At 43.0% G+C, this 13,059-nt stretch overlaps 1 protein-coding gene and 28 non-coding genes across 30 annotated transcripts in view; 28 read left to right on the forward strand and 1 right to left on the reverse strand.

Moving 5' to 3' along the window:
• The window catches only part of LOC133990016 (ATP-dependent 6-phosphofructokinase, platelet type-like), a 52,318-nt gene that overhangs the window by 24,797 nt on the left and 14,462 nt on the right, over positions 1-13,059 (reverse strand). The window lies entirely within an intron of this gene.
• Positions 184-275, forward strand: trnar-ucu (transfer RNA arginine (anticodon UCU)). The gene is given in 2 exon segments: positions 184-220; positions 240-275. It is a non-coding gene; the product is annotated as a tRNA-Arg (tRNA).
• trnar-ucu (transfer RNA arginine (anticodon UCU)) lies at positions 405-496 on the forward strand. Its single transcript is given in 2 exon segments — positions 405-441; positions 461-496. It is a non-coding gene; the product is annotated as a tRNA-Arg (tRNA).
• On the forward strand, positions 1,076-1,167 carry trnar-ucu (transfer RNA arginine (anticodon UCU)). Its single transcript is given in 2 exon segments — positions 1,076-1,112; positions 1,132-1,167. It is a non-coding gene; the product is annotated as a tRNA-Arg (tRNA).
• trnar-ucu (transfer RNA arginine (anticodon UCU)) lies at positions 1,297-1,388 on the forward strand. The gene is given in 2 exon segments: positions 1,297-1,333; positions 1,353-1,388. It is a non-coding gene; the product is annotated as a tRNA-Arg (tRNA).
• On the forward strand, positions 1,969-2,060 carry trnar-ucu (transfer RNA arginine (anticodon UCU)). The gene is given in 2 exon segments: positions 1,969-2,005; positions 2,025-2,060. It is a non-coding gene; the product is annotated as a tRNA-Arg (tRNA).
• trnar-ucu (transfer RNA arginine (anticodon UCU)) lies at positions 2,640-2,731 on the forward strand. The gene is given in 2 exon segments: positions 2,640-2,676; positions 2,696-2,731. It is a non-coding gene; the product is annotated as a tRNA-Arg (tRNA).
• trnar-ucu (transfer RNA arginine (anticodon UCU)) lies at positions 2,861-2,952 on the forward strand. Its single transcript is given in 2 exon segments — positions 2,861-2,897; positions 2,917-2,952. It is a non-coding gene; the product is annotated as a tRNA-Arg (tRNA).
• Positions 3,532-3,623, forward strand: trnar-ucu (transfer RNA arginine (anticodon UCU)). The gene is given in 2 exon segments: positions 3,532-3,568; positions 3,588-3,623. It is a non-coding gene; the product is annotated as a tRNA-Arg (tRNA).
• Positions 3,753-3,844, forward strand: trnar-ucu (transfer RNA arginine (anticodon UCU)). Its single transcript is given in 2 exon segments — positions 3,753-3,789; positions 3,809-3,844. It is a non-coding gene; the product is annotated as a tRNA-Arg (tRNA).
• On the forward strand, positions 4,425-4,516 carry trnar-ucu (transfer RNA arginine (anticodon UCU)). The gene is given in 2 exon segments: positions 4,425-4,461; positions 4,481-4,516. It is a non-coding gene; the product is annotated as a tRNA-Arg (tRNA).
• trnar-ucu (transfer RNA arginine (anticodon UCU)) lies at positions 4,646-4,737 on the forward strand. The gene is given in 2 exon segments: positions 4,646-4,682; positions 4,702-4,737. It is a non-coding gene; the product is annotated as a tRNA-Arg (tRNA).
• Positions 5,318-5,409, forward strand: trnar-ucu (transfer RNA arginine (anticodon UCU)). The gene is given in 2 exon segments: positions 5,318-5,354; positions 5,374-5,409. It is a non-coding gene; the product is annotated as a tRNA-Arg (tRNA).
• Positions 5,539-5,630, forward strand: trnar-ucu (transfer RNA arginine (anticodon UCU)). Its single transcript is given in 2 exon segments — positions 5,539-5,575; positions 5,595-5,630. It is a non-coding gene; the product is annotated as a tRNA-Arg (tRNA).
• Positions 6,211-6,302, forward strand: trnar-ucu (transfer RNA arginine (anticodon UCU)). The gene is given in 2 exon segments: positions 6,211-6,247; positions 6,267-6,302. It is a non-coding gene; the product is annotated as a tRNA-Arg (tRNA).
• trnar-ucu (transfer RNA arginine (anticodon UCU)) lies at positions 6,432-6,523 on the forward strand. The gene is given in 2 exon segments: positions 6,432-6,468; positions 6,488-6,523. It is a non-coding gene; the product is annotated as a tRNA-Arg (tRNA).
• trnar-ucu (transfer RNA arginine (anticodon UCU)) lies at positions 7,104-7,195 on the forward strand. Its single transcript is given in 2 exon segments — positions 7,104-7,140; positions 7,160-7,195. It is a non-coding gene; the product is annotated as a tRNA-Arg (tRNA).
• trnar-ucu (transfer RNA arginine (anticodon UCU)) lies at positions 7,325-7,416 on the forward strand. Its single transcript is given in 2 exon segments — positions 7,325-7,361; positions 7,381-7,416. It is a non-coding gene; the product is annotated as a tRNA-Arg (tRNA).
• On the forward strand, positions 7,997-8,088 carry trnar-ucu (transfer RNA arginine (anticodon UCU)). Its single transcript is given in 2 exon segments — positions 7,997-8,033; positions 8,053-8,088. It is a non-coding gene; the product is annotated as a tRNA-Arg (tRNA).
• Positions 8,218-8,309, forward strand: trnar-ucu (transfer RNA arginine (anticodon UCU)). Its single transcript is given in 2 exon segments — positions 8,218-8,254; positions 8,274-8,309. It is a non-coding gene; the product is annotated as a tRNA-Arg (tRNA).
• trnar-ucu (transfer RNA arginine (anticodon UCU)) lies at positions 8,890-8,981 on the forward strand. Its single transcript is given in 2 exon segments — positions 8,890-8,926; positions 8,946-8,981. It is a non-coding gene; the product is annotated as a tRNA-Arg (tRNA).
• trnar-ucu (transfer RNA arginine (anticodon UCU)) lies at positions 9,562-9,653 on the forward strand. The gene is given in 2 exon segments: positions 9,562-9,598; positions 9,618-9,653. It is a non-coding gene; the product is annotated as a tRNA-Arg (tRNA).
• On the forward strand, positions 10,217-10,308 carry trnar-ucu (transfer RNA arginine (anticodon UCU)). Its single transcript is given in 2 exon segments — positions 10,217-10,253; positions 10,273-10,308. It is a non-coding gene; the product is annotated as a tRNA-Arg (tRNA).
• Positions 10,438-10,529, forward strand: trnar-ucu (transfer RNA arginine (anticodon UCU)). The gene is given in 2 exon segments: positions 10,438-10,474; positions 10,494-10,529. It is a non-coding gene; the product is annotated as a tRNA-Arg (tRNA).
• Positions 11,102-11,193, forward strand: trnar-ucu (transfer RNA arginine (anticodon UCU)). The gene is given in 2 exon segments: positions 11,102-11,138; positions 11,158-11,193. It is a non-coding gene; the product is annotated as a tRNA-Arg (tRNA).
• On the forward strand, positions 11,323-11,414 carry trnar-ucu (transfer RNA arginine (anticodon UCU)). Its single transcript is given in 2 exon segments — positions 11,323-11,359; positions 11,379-11,414. It is a non-coding gene; the product is annotated as a tRNA-Arg (tRNA).
• On the forward strand, positions 11,996-12,087 carry trnar-ucu (transfer RNA arginine (anticodon UCU)). Its single transcript is given in 2 exon segments — positions 11,996-12,032; positions 12,052-12,087. It is a non-coding gene; the product is annotated as a tRNA-Arg (tRNA).
• trnar-ucu (transfer RNA arginine (anticodon UCU)) lies at positions 12,217-12,308 on the forward strand. Its single transcript is given in 2 exon segments — positions 12,217-12,253; positions 12,273-12,308. It is a non-coding gene; the product is annotated as a tRNA-Arg (tRNA).
• trnar-ucu (transfer RNA arginine (anticodon UCU)) lies at positions 12,888-12,979 on the forward strand. Its single transcript is given in 2 exon segments — positions 12,888-12,924; positions 12,944-12,979. It is a non-coding gene; the product is annotated as a tRNA-Arg (tRNA).

Consider the following 13,059-nt stretch of genomic DNA (forward strand, 5'->3'; position numbering starts at 1 on the left):
GATCCAAAGGTTGTGAGTTCGAGTCCCACCAGAGTCGATGTTTACTAAGGTTTGTATTGTTCAAAACACAAATCTGTGTGAGTCTTTCTTAAGTTGTTGGGGCTTCAGTTTAAAACATTAAATTGAATCACTGGTGTTAATAGTCAAGTTGCCTATCTTTTACGGCATATAACCTATGCAACAGGCTCTGTGGCGCAATGGATAGCGCGTTGGACTTCTAGTCAAGCACTCGAGATGCCATTCAAAGGTTGTGGGTTCGAGTCCCACCAGAGTCGACGTATTGTGTTGTTCAAACCACAAATCTGTGTGAGTCTTTTTTACAAAGCCGTTTCTTAAGTTGTTGGTGCTCAAGCTTGTGTTTATAGTCAAGTTGCCTATGTTTTACAGAACATAATCATACAACAGGCTCTGTGGCGCAATGGATAGCGCGTTGGACTTCTAGTCAAGCACTCGAGATGCAATTCAAAGGTTGTGGGTTCGAGTCCCACCAGAGTCGATATTTAGGAGGGTTTATCTTGAATGGTGCATTGCAGATCTCGTCTCACACTTCAGGTGTAACACCGGGAACACACTGAAAAGCGGCATGCGGCGAGTTGCCATGCATTCTCTACGTCGTAGAAGTGCGGCCGCCATGAGTTTACATAGAGATTGCATGGCAACTCGCCGCTCTTCGGTGTGATCCCGGCATAATTCAAAGATCGTGTATTTGAGTCCCACCAAAGTTGATGTTGTTCAGAGTGCTTTTTCATAAAAAGAAAAAAAAACGATCTTTGCGAGAGCCAATTACAAAGAAGCTGCAGGTGCTACAATTTCCTACTTGAAATTTGGGTTAGAAAGTTGCCTATGTTTTGCAGCATAAGTCGTTGCACTTCTAGTCAAGCACTTGAGACGTGATCCAAAGGTTGTGAGTTCGAGTCCCACCAGAGTCGATGTTTACTAAGGTTTGTATTGTTAAAAACACAAATCTGTGTGAGTCTTTCTTAAGTTGTTTGGGATTCAGTTTAAAACATTAAATTGAATCACTGGTGTTAATAGTCAAGTTGCCTATCTTTTACGGCATATAACCTATGCAACAGGCTCTGTGGCGCAATGGATAGCGCGTTGGACTTCTAGTCAAGCACTCGAGATGCCATTCAAAGGTTGTGGGTTCGAGTCCCACCAGAGTCGACGTATTGTATTGTTCAAACCACAAATCTGTGTGAGTCTTTTTTACAAAGCCGTTTCTTAAGTTGTTGGTGCTCAAGCTTGTGTTTATAGTCAAGTTGCCTATGTTTTACAGAACATAATCATACAACAGGCTCTGTGGCGCAATGGATAGCGCGTTGGACTTCTAGTCAAGTATTCGAGATGCAATTCAAAGGTTGTGGGTTCGAGTCCCACCAGAGTCGATATTTAGGAGGGTTTATCTTGAATAGTGCATTGCAGGTCTCATCTCACACTTCAGGTGTAACACCGGGAACACACTGAAAAGCGGCATGCGGCGAGTTGCCATGCATTCTCTACGTCGTAGAAGTGCGGCCGCCATGAGTTTACATAGAGATTGCATGGCAATCCGCCGCTCTTCGGTGTGATCCCGGCGTAATTCAAAGATCATGTATTTGAGTCCCACCAAAGTTGATGTTGTTCAGAGTGCTTTCTCATAAAAATAAAAAAAAAACGATCTTTGCGAGAGCCAATTACAAAGAAGCTGCAGTTGCTTCAATTTCCTACTTGAAATTTGGGTTAGAAAGTTGCCTATGTTTTGCAGCATAAGTCGTTGCACTTCTAGTCAAACACCTGAGACGTGATCCAAAGGTTGTGAGTTCGAGTCCCACCAGAGTCGATGTTTACTATGGTTTGTATTGTTAAAAACACAAATCTGTGTGAGTCTTTCTTAAGTTGTTGGGGCTTCAGTTTAAAACATTAAATTGAATCACTGGTGTTAATAGTCAAGTTGCCTATCTTTTAAGGCATATAACCTATGCAACAGGCTCTGTGGCGCAATGGATAGCGCGTTGGACTTCTAGTCAAGCACTCGAGATGCAATTCAAAGGTTGTGGGTTCGAGTCCCACCAGAGTCGATATTTAGGAGGGTTTATCTTGAATAGTGCATTGCAGATCTCGTCTCACACTTCAGGTGTAACACCGGGAACACACTGAAAAGCGGCATGCAGCGAGTTGCCATGCATTCTCTATGTCGTAGAAGTGCGGCCGCCATGAGTTTACATAGAGATTGCATGGCAACCCGCCGCTCTTCGGTGTGATCCCGGCGTAATTCAAAGATCGTGTATTTGAGTCCCACCAAAGTTGATGTTGTTCAGAGTGCTTTCTCATAAAAAGAAAAAAAAACGATCTATGCGAGAGCCAATTACAAAGAAGCTGCAGGTGCTTCAATTTCCTACTTGAAATTTGGGTTAGAAAGTTGCCTATGTTTTGCAGCATAAGTCGTTGCACTTCTAGTCAAGCACTTGAGACGTGATCCAAAGGTTGTGAGTTCGAGTCCCACCAGAGTCGATGTTTACTAAGGTTTGTATTGTTCAAAACACAAATCTGTGTGAGTCTTTCTTAAGTTGTTGGGGCTTCAGTTTAAAACATTAAATTGAATCACTGGTGTTAATAGTCAAGTTGCCTATCTTTTACGGCATATAACCTATGCAACAGGCTCTGTGGCGCAATGGATAGCGCGTTGGACTTCTAGTCAAGCACTCGAGATGCCATTCAAAGGTTGTGGGTTCGAGTCCCACCAGAGTCGACGTATTGTGTTGTTCAAACCACAAATCTGTGTGAGTCTTTTTTACAAAGCCGTTTCTTAAGTTGTTGGTGCTCAAGCTTGTGTTTATAGTCAAGTTGCCTATGTTTTACAGAACATAATCATACAACAGGCTCTGTGGCGCAATGGATAGCGCGTTGGACTTCTAGTCAAGCACTCGAGATGCAATTCAAAGGTTGTGGGTTCGAGTCCCACCAGAGTCGATATTTAGGAGGGTTTATCTTGAATGGTGCATTGCAGATCTCGTCTCACACTTCAGGTGTAACACCGGGAACACACTGAAAAGCGGCATGCGGCGAGTTGCCATGCATTCTCTACGTCGTAGAAGTGCGGCCGCCATGAGTTTACATAGAGATTGCATGGCAACTCGCCGCTCTTCGGTGTGATCCCGGCATAATTCAAAGATCGTGTATTTGAGTCCCACCAAAGTTGATGTTGTTCAGAGTGCTTTTTCATAAAAAGAAAAAAAAACGATCTTTGCGAGAGCCAATTACAAAGAAGCTGCAGGTGCTTCAATTTCCTACTTGAAATTTGGGTTAGAAAGTTGCCTATGTTTTGCAGCATAAGTCGTTGCACTTCTAGTCAAGCACTTGAGACGTGATCCAAAGGTTGTGAGTTCGAGTCCCACCAGAGTCGATGTTTACTAAGGTTTGTATTGTTCAAAACACAAATCTGTGTGAGTCTTTCTTAAGTTGTTGGGGCTTCAGTTTAAAACATTAAATTGAATCACTGGTGTTAATAGTCAAGTTGCCTATCTTTTACGGCATATAACCTATGCAACAGGCTCTGTGGCGCAATGGATAGCGCGTTGGACTTCTAGTCAAGCACTCGAGATGCCATTCAAAGGTTGTGGGTTCGAGTCCCACCAGAGTCGACGTATTGTGTTGTTCAAACCACAAATCTGTGTGAGTCTTTTTTACAAAGCCGTTTCTTAAGTTGTTGGTGCTCAAGCTTGTGTTTATAGTCAAGTTGCCTATGTTTTACAGAACATAATCATACAACAGGCTCTGTGGCGCAATGGATAGCGCGTTGGACTTCTAGTCAAGTATTCGAGATGCAATTCAAAGGTTGTGGGTTCGAGTCCCACCAGAGTCGATATTTAGGAGGGTTTATCTTGAATAGTGCATTGCAGGTCTCATCTCACACTTCAGGTGTAACACCGGGAACACACTGAAAAGCGGCATGCGGCGAGTTGCCATGCATTCTCTACGTCGTAGAAGTGCGGCCGCCATGAGTTTACATAGAGATTGCATGGCAATCCGCCGCTCTTCGGTGTGATCCCGGCGTAATTCAAAGATCATGTATTTGAGTCCCACCAAAGTTGATGTTGTTCAGAGTGCTTTCTCATAAAAATAAAAAAAAAACGATCTTTGCGAGAGCCAATTACAAAGAAGCTGCAGTTGCTTCAATTTCCTACTTGAAATTTGGGTTAGAAAGTTGCCTATGTTTTGCAGCATAAGTCGTTGCACTTCTAGTCAAACACCTGAGACGTGATCCAAAGGTTGTGAGTTCGAGTCCCACCAGAGTCGATGTTTACTAAGGTTTGTATTGTTAAAAACACAAATCTGTGTGAGTCTTTCTTAAGTTGTTTGGGATTCAGTTTAAAACATTAAATTGAATCACTGGTGTTAATAGTCAAGTTGCCTATCTTTTACGGCATATAACCTATGCAACAGGCTCTGTGGCGCAATGGATAGCGCGTTGGACTTCTAGTCAAGCACTCGAGATGCCATTCAAAGGTTGTGGGTTCGAGTCCCACCAGAGTCGACGTATTGTATTGTTCAAACCACAAATCTGTGTGAGTCTTTTTTACAAAGCCGTTTCTTAAGTTGTTGGTGCTCAAGCTTGTGTTTATAGTCAAGTTGCCTATGTTTTACAGAACATAATCATACAACAGGCTCTGTGGCGCAATGGATAGCGCGTTGGACTTCTAGTCAAGTATTCGAGATGCAATTCAAAGGTTGTGGGTTCGAGTCCCACCAGAGTCGATATTTAGGAGGGTTTATCTTGAATAGTGCATTGCAGGTCTCGTCTCACACTTCAGGTGTAACACCGGGAACACACTGAAAAGCGGCATGCGGCGAGTTGCCATGCATTCTCTACGTCGTAGAAGTGCGGCCGCCATGAGTTTACATAGAGATTGCATGGCAATCCGCCGCTCTTCGGTGTGATCCCGGCGTAATTCAAAGATCATGTATTTGAGTCCCACCAAAGTTGATGTTGTTCAGAGTGCTTTCTCATAAAAATAAAAAAAAAACGATCTTTGCGAGAGCCAATTACAAAGAAGCTGCAGTTGCTTCAATTTCCTACTTGAAATTTGGGTTAGAAAGTTGCCTATGTTTTGCAGCATAAGTCGTTGCACTTCTAGTCAAACACCTGAGACGTGATCCAAAGGTTGTGAGTTCGAGTCCCACCAGAGTCGATGTTTACTAAGGTTTGTATTGTTAAAAACACAAATCTGTGTGAGTCTTTCTTAAGTTGTTTGGGATTCAGTTTAAAACATTAAATTGAATCACTGGTGTTAATAGTCAAGTTGCCTATCTTTTACGGCATATAACCTATGCAACAGGCTCTGTGGCGCAATGGATAGCGCGTTGGACTTCTAGTCAAGCACTCGAGATGCCATTCAAAGGTTGTGGGTTCGAGTCCCACCAGAGTCGACGTATTGTATTGTTCAAACCACAAATCTGTGTGAGTCTTTTTTACAAAGCCGTTTCTTAAGTTGTTGGTGCTCAAGCTTGTGTTTATAGTCAAGTTGCCTATGTTTTACAGAACATAATCATACAACAGGCTCTGTGGCGCAATGGATAGCGCGTTGGACTTCTAGTCAAGTATTCGAGATGCAATTCAAAGGTTGTGGGTTCGAGTCCCACCAGAGTCGATATTTAGGAGGGTTTATCTTGAATAGTGCATTGCAGGTCTCGTCTCACACTTCAGGTGTAACACCGGGAACACACTGAAAAGCGGCATGCGGCGAGTTGCCATGCATTCTCTACGTCGTAGAAGTGCGGCCGCCATGAGTTTACATAGAGATTGCATGGCAATCCGCCGCTCTTCGGTGTGATCCCGGCGTAATTCAAAGATCATGTATTTGAGTCCCACCAAAGTTGATGTTGTTCAGAGTGCTTTCTCATAAAAATAAAAAAAAAACGATCTTTGCGAGAGCCAATTACAAAGAAGCTGCAGTTGCTTCAATTTCCTACTTGAAATTTGGGTTAGAAAGTTGCCTATGTTTTGCAGCATAAGTCGTTGCACTTCTAGTCAAACACCTGAGACGTGATCCAAAGGTTGTGAGTTCGAGTCCCACCAGAGTCGATGTTTACTAAGGTTTGTATTGTTAAAAACACAAATCTGTGTGAGTCTTTCTTAAGTTGTTTGGGATTCAGTTTAAAACATTAAATTGAATCACTGGTGTTAATAGTCAAGTTGCCTATCTTTTACGGCATATAACCTATGCAACAGGCTCTGTGGCGCAATGGATAGCGCGTTGGACTTCTAGTCAAGCACTCGAGATGCCATTCAAAGGTTGTGGGTTCGAGTCCCACCAGAGTCGACGTATTGTATTGTTCAAACCACAAATCTGTGTGAGTCTTTTTTACAAAGCCGTTTCTTAAGTTGTTGGTGCTCAAGCTTGTGTTTATAGTCAAGTTGCCTATGTTTTACAGAACATAATCATACAACAGGCTCTGTGGCGCAATGGATAGCGCGTTGGACTTCTAGTCAAGTATTCGAGATGCAATTCAAAGGTTGTGGGTTCGAGTCCCACCAGAGTCGATATTTAGGAGGGTTTATCTTGAATAGTGCATTGCAGGTCTCGTCTCACACTTCAGGTGTAACACCGGGAACACACTGAAAAGCGGCATGCGGCGAGTTGCCATGCATTCTCTACGTCGTAGAAGTGCGGCCGCCATGAGTTTACATAGAGATTGCATGGCAATCCGCCGCTCTTCGGTGTGATCCCGGCGTAATTCAAAGATCATGTATTTGAGTCCCACCAAAGTTGATGTTGTTCAGAGTGCTTTCTCATAAAAATAAAAAAAAAACGATCTTTGCGAGAGCCAATTACAAAGAAGCTGCAGTTGCTTCAATTTCCTACTTGAAATTTGGGTTAGAAAGTTGCCTATGTTTTGCAGCATAAGTCGTTGCACTTCTAGTCAAACACCTGAGACGTGATCCAAAGGTTGTGAGTTCGAGTCCCACCAGAGTCGATGTTTACTAAGGTTTGTATTGTTAAAAACACAAATCTGTGTGAGTCTTTCTTAAGTTGTTTGGGATTCAGTTTAAAACATTAAATTGAATCACTGGTGTTAATAGTCAAGTTGCCTATCTTTTACGGCATATAACCTATGCAACAGGCTCTGTGGCGCAATGGATAGCGCGTTGGACTTCTAGTCAAGCACTCGAGATGCCATTCAAAGGTTGTGGGTTCGAGTCCCACCAGAGTCGACGTATTGTATTGTTCAAACCACAAATCTGTGTGAGTCTTTTTTACAAAGCCGTTTCTTAAGTTGTTGGTGCTCAAGCTTGTGTTTATAGTCAAGTTGCCTATGTTTTACAGAACATAATCATACAACAGGCTCTGTGGCGCAATGGATAGCGCGTTGGACTTCTAGTCAAGTATTCGAGATGCAATTCAAAGGTTGTGGGTTCGAGTCCCACCAGAGTCGATATTTAGGAGGGTTTATCTTGAATAGTGCATTGCAGGTCTCGTCTCACACTTCAGGTGTAACACCGGGAACACACTGAAAAGCGGCATGCGGCGAGTTGCCATGCATTCTCTACGTCGTAGAAGTGCGGCCGCCATGAGTTTACATAGAGATTGCATGGCAATCCGCCGCTCTTCGGTGTGATCCCGGCGTAATTCAAAGATCATGTATTTGAGTCCCACCAAAGTTGATGTTGTTCAGAGTGCTTTCTCATAAAAATAAAAAAAAAACGATCTTTGCGAGAGCCAATTACAAAGAAGCTGCAGTTGCTTCAATTTCCTACTTGAAATTTGGGTTAGAAAGTTGCCTATGTTTTGCAGCATAAGTCGTTGCACTTCTAGTCAAACACCTGAGACGTGATCCAAAGGTTGTGAGTTCGAGTCCCACCAGAGTCGATGTTTACTAAGGTTTGTATTGTTAAAAACACAAATCTGTGTGAGTCTTTCTTAAGTTGTTTGGGATTCAGTTTAAAACATTAAATTGAATCACTGGTGTTAATAGTCAAGTTGCCTATCTTTTACGGCATATAACCTATGCAACAGGCTCTGTGGCGCAATGGATAGCGCGTTGGACTTCTAGTCAAGCACTCGAGATGCCATTCAAAGGTTGTGGGTTCGAGTCCCACCAGAGTCGACGTATTGTATTGTTCAAACCACAAATCTGTGTGAGTCTTTTTTACAAAGCCGTTTCTTAAGTTGTTGGTGCTCAAGCTTGTGTTTATAGTCAAGTTGCCTATGTTTTACAGAACATAATCATACAACAGGCTCTGTGGCGCAATGGATAGCGCGTTGGACTTCTAGTCAAGTATTCGAGATGCAATTCAAAGGTTGTGGGTTCGAGTCCCACCAGAGTCGATATTTAGGAGGGTTTATCTTGAATAGTGCATTGCAGGTCTCGTCTCACACTTCAGGTGTAACACCGGGAACACACTGAAAAGCGGCATGCGGCGAGTTGCCATGCATTCTCTACGTCGTAGAAGTGCGGCCGCCATGAGTTTACATAGAGATTGCATGGCAATCCGCCGCTCTTCGGTGTGATCCCGGCGTAATTCAAAGATCATGTATTTGAGTCCCACCAAAGTTGATGTTGTTCAGAGTGCTTTCTCATAAAAATAAAAAAAAAACGATCTTTGCGAGAGCCAATTACAAAGAAGCTGCAGTTGCTTCAATTTCCTACTTGAAATTTGGGTTAGAAAGTTGCCTATGTTTTGCAGCATAAGTCGTTGCACTTCTAGTCAAACACCTGAGACGTGATCCAAAGGTTGTGAGTTCGAGTCCCACCAGAGTCGATGTTTACTAAGGTTTGTATTGTTAAAAACACAAATCTGTGTGAGTCTTTCTTAAGTTGTTGGGGCTTCAGTTTAAAACATTAAATTGAATCACTGGTGTTAATAGTCAAGTTGCCTATCTTTTAAGGCATATAACCTATGCAACAGGCTCTGTGGCGCAATGGATAGCGCGTTGGACTTCTAGTCAAGCACTCGAGATGCAATTCAAAGGTTGTGGGTTCGAGTCCCACCAGAGTCGATATTTAGGAGGGTTTATCTTGAATAGTGCATTGCAGATCTCGTCTCACACTTCAGGTGTAACACCGGGAACACACTGAAAAGCGGCATGCAGCGAGTTGCCATGCATTCTCTATGTCGTAGAAGTGCGGCCGCCATGAGTTTACATAGAGATTGCATGGCAACCCGCCGCTCTTCGGTGTGATCCCGGCGTAATTCAAAGATCATGTATTTGAGTCCCACCAAAGTTGATGTTGTTCAGAGTGCTTTCTCATAAAAAGAAAAAAAAAACGATCTTTGCGAGAGCCAATTACAAAGAAGCTGCAGTTGCTTCAATTTCCTACTTGAAATTTGGGTTAGAAAGTTGCCTATGTTTTGCAGCATAAGTCGTTGCACTTCTAGTCAAACACCTGAGACGTGGTCCAAAGGTTGTGAGTTCGAGTCCCACCAGAGTCGATGTTTACTAAGGTTTGTATTGTTAAAAACACAAATCTGTGTGAGTCTTTCTTAAGTTGTTGGGGCTTCAGTTTAAAACATTAAATTGAATCACTGGTGTTAATAGTCAAGTTGCCTATCTTTTAAGGCATATAACCTATGCAACAGGCTCTGTGGCGCAATGGATAGCGCGTTGGACTTCTAGTCAAGCACTCGAGATGCAATTCAAAGGTTGTGGGTTCGAGTCCCACCAGAGTCGATATATAGGAGGGTTTATCTTGAATAGTGCATTGCAGATCTCGTCTCACACTTCAGGTGTAACACCGGGAACACACTGAAAAGCGGCATGCAGCGAGTTGCCATGCATTCTCTATGTCGTAGAAGTGCGGCCGCCATGAGTTTACATAGAGATTGCATGGCAACCCGCCGCTCTTCGGTGTGATCCCGGCGTAATTCAAAGATCGTGTATTTGAGTCCCACCAAAGTTGATGTTGTTCAGAGTGCTTTCTCATAAAAAGAAAAAAAAACGATCTATGCGAGAGCCAATTACAAAGAAGCTGCAGGTGCTTCAATTTCCTACTTGAAATTTGGGTTAGAAAGTTGCCTATGTTTTGCAGCATAAGTCGTTGCACTTCTAGTCAAGCACTTGAGACGTGATCCAAAGGTTGTGAGTTCGATGTTTACTAAGGTTTGTATTGTTCAAAATACAAATCTGTGTGAGTCTTTCTTAAGTTGTTGGGGCTTCAGTTTAAAACATTAAATTGAATCACTGGTGTTAATAGTCAAGTTGCCTACCTTTTACGGCATATAACCTATGCAACAGGCTCTGTGGCGCAATGGATAGCGCGTTGGACTTCTAGTCAAGCACTCGAGATGCCATTCAAAGGTTGTGGGTTCGAGTCCCACCAGAGTCGACGTATTGTATTGTTCAAACCACAAATCTGTGTGAGTCTTTTTTACAAAGCCGTTTCTTAAGTTGTTGGTGCTCAAGCTTGTGTTTATAGTCAAGTTGCCTATCTTTTACAGAACATAATCATACAACGGGCTCTGTGGCGCAATGGATAGCGCGTTGGACTTCTAGTCAAGCACTCGAGATGCAATTCAAAGGTTGTGGGTTCGAGTCCCACCAGAGTCGATATTTAGGAGGGTTTATCTTGAATAGTGCATTGCAGATCTCGTCTTCACACTTCAGGTGTAACACACTGAAAAGCGGCATGCGGCGAGTTGCCATGCATTCTCTACGTCGTAGAAGTGCGACCGCCATGAGTTTACATAGAGATTGCATGGCAATCCGCCGCTCTTCGGTGTGATCCCGGCGTAATTCAAAGATCGTGTATTTGAGTCCCACCAAAGTTGATGTTGTTCAGAGTGCTTTCTCATAAAAAGAAAAAAAAAACGATCTTTGCGAGAGCCAATTACAAAGAAGCTGCAGTTGCTTCAATTTCCTACTTGAAATTTGGGTTAGAAAGTTGCCTATGTTTTGCAGCATAAGTCGTTGCACTTCTAGTCAAGCACTTGAGACGTGATCCAAAGGTTGTGAGTTCGAGTCCCACCAGAGTCGATGTTTACTAAGGTTTGTATTATTAAAAACACAAATCTGTGTGAGTCTTTCTTAAGTTGTTGGGGCTTCAGTTTAAAACATTAAATTGAATCACTGGTGTTAATAGTCAAGTTGCCTATCTTTTACGGCATATAACCTATGCAACAGGCTCTGTGGCGCAATGGATAGCGCGTTGGACTTCTAGTCAAGCACTCGAGATGCCATTCAAAGGTTGTGGGTTCGAGTCCCACCGGAGTCGAAGTATTGTATTGTTCACACCAGAAATCTGTGTGAGCCTTTTTTACAAAGCCGTTTCTTAAGTTGTTGGTGCTCAAGCTTGTGTTTATAGTCAAGTTGCCTATGTTTTACAGAACATAATCATACAACAGGCTCTGTGGCGCAATGGATAGCGCGTTGGACTTCTAGTCAAGCACTCGAGATGCAATTCAAAGGTTGTGGGTTCGAGTCCCACCAGAGTCGATATTTAGGAGGGTTTATCTTGAATGGTGCATTGCAGATCTCGTCTCACACTTCAGGTGTAACACCGGGAACACACTGAAAAGCGGCATGCGGCGAGTTGCCATGCATTCTCTACGTCGTAGAAGTGCGGCCGCCATGAGTTTACATAGAGATTGCATGGCAACTCGCCGCTCTTCGGTGTGATCCCGGCATAATTCAAAGATCGTGTATTTGAGTCCCACCAAAGTTGATGTTGTTCAGAGTGCTTTCTCATAAAAAGAAAAAAAAAAACGATCTTTGCGAGAGCCAATTACAAAGAAGCTGCAGTTGCTTCAATTTCCTACTTGAAATTTGGGTTAGAAAGTTGCCTATGTTTTGCAGCATAAGTCGTTGCACTTCTAGTCAAGCACTTGAGACGTGATCCAAAGGTTGTGAGTTCGAGTCCCACCAGAGTCGATGTTTACTAAGGTTTGTATTGTTCAAAACACAAATCTGTGTGAGTCTTTCTTAAGTTGTTGGGGCTTCAGTTTAAAACATTAAATTGAATCACTGGTGTTAATAGTCAAGTTGCCTATCTTTTACGGCATATAACCTATGCAACAGGCTCTGTGGCGCAATGGATAGCGCGTTGGACTTCTAGTCAAGCACTCGAGATGCCATTCAAAGGTTGTGGGTTCGAGTCCCACCAGAGTCGACGTATTGTGTTGTTCAAACCACAAATCTGTGTGAGTCTTTTTTACAAAGCCGTTTCTTAAGTTGTTGGTGCTCAAGCTTGTGTTTATAGTCAAGTTGCCTATGTTTTACAGAACATAATCATACAACAGGCTCTGTGGCGCAATGGATAGCGCGTTGGACTTCTAGTCAAGCACTCGAGATGCAATTCAAAGGTTGTGGGTTCGAGTCCCACCAGAGTCGATATTTAGGAGGGTTTATCTTGAATGGTGCATTGCAGATCTCGTCTCACACTTCAGGTGTAACACCGGGAACACACTGAAAAGCGGCATGCGGCGAGTTGCCATGCATTCTCTACGTCGTAGAAGTGCGGCCGCCATGAGTTTACATAGAGATTGCATGGCAACTCGCCGCTCTTCGGTGTGATCCCGGCATAATTCAAAGATCGTGTATTTGAGTCCCACCAAAGTTGATGTTGTTCAGAGTGCTTTTTCATAAAAAGAAAAAAAAACGATCTTTGCGAGAGCCAATTACAAAGAAGCTGCAGGTGCTTCAATTTCCTACTTGAAATTTGGGTTAGAAAGTTGCCTATGTTTTGCAGCATAAGTCGTTGCACTTCTAGTCAAGCACTTGAGACGTGATCCAAAGGTTGTGAGTTCGAGTCCCACCAGAGTCGATGTTTACTAAGGTTTGTATTGTTCAAAACACAAATCTGTGTGAGTCTTTCTTAAGTTGTTTGGGATTCAGTTTAAAACATTAAATTGAATCACTGGTGTTAATAGTCAAGTTGCCTATCTTTTACGGCATATAACCTATGCAACAGGCTCTGTGGCGCAATGGATAGCGCGTTGGACTTCTAGTCAAGCACTCGAGATGCCATTCAAAGGTTGTGGGTTCGAGTCCCACCAGAGTCGACGTATTGTATTGTTCAAACCACAAATCTGTGTGAGTCTTTTTTACAAAGCCGTTTCTTAAGTTGTTGGTGCTCAAGCTT

This window comes from Scomber scombrus, chromosome 11 (genome assembly GCF_963691925.1).
Source record: "Scomber scombrus chromosome 11, fScoSco1.1, whole genome shotgun sequence".
NCBI lineage: Eukaryota > Metazoa > Chordata > Actinopteri > Scombriformes > Scombridae > Scomber > Scomber scombrus.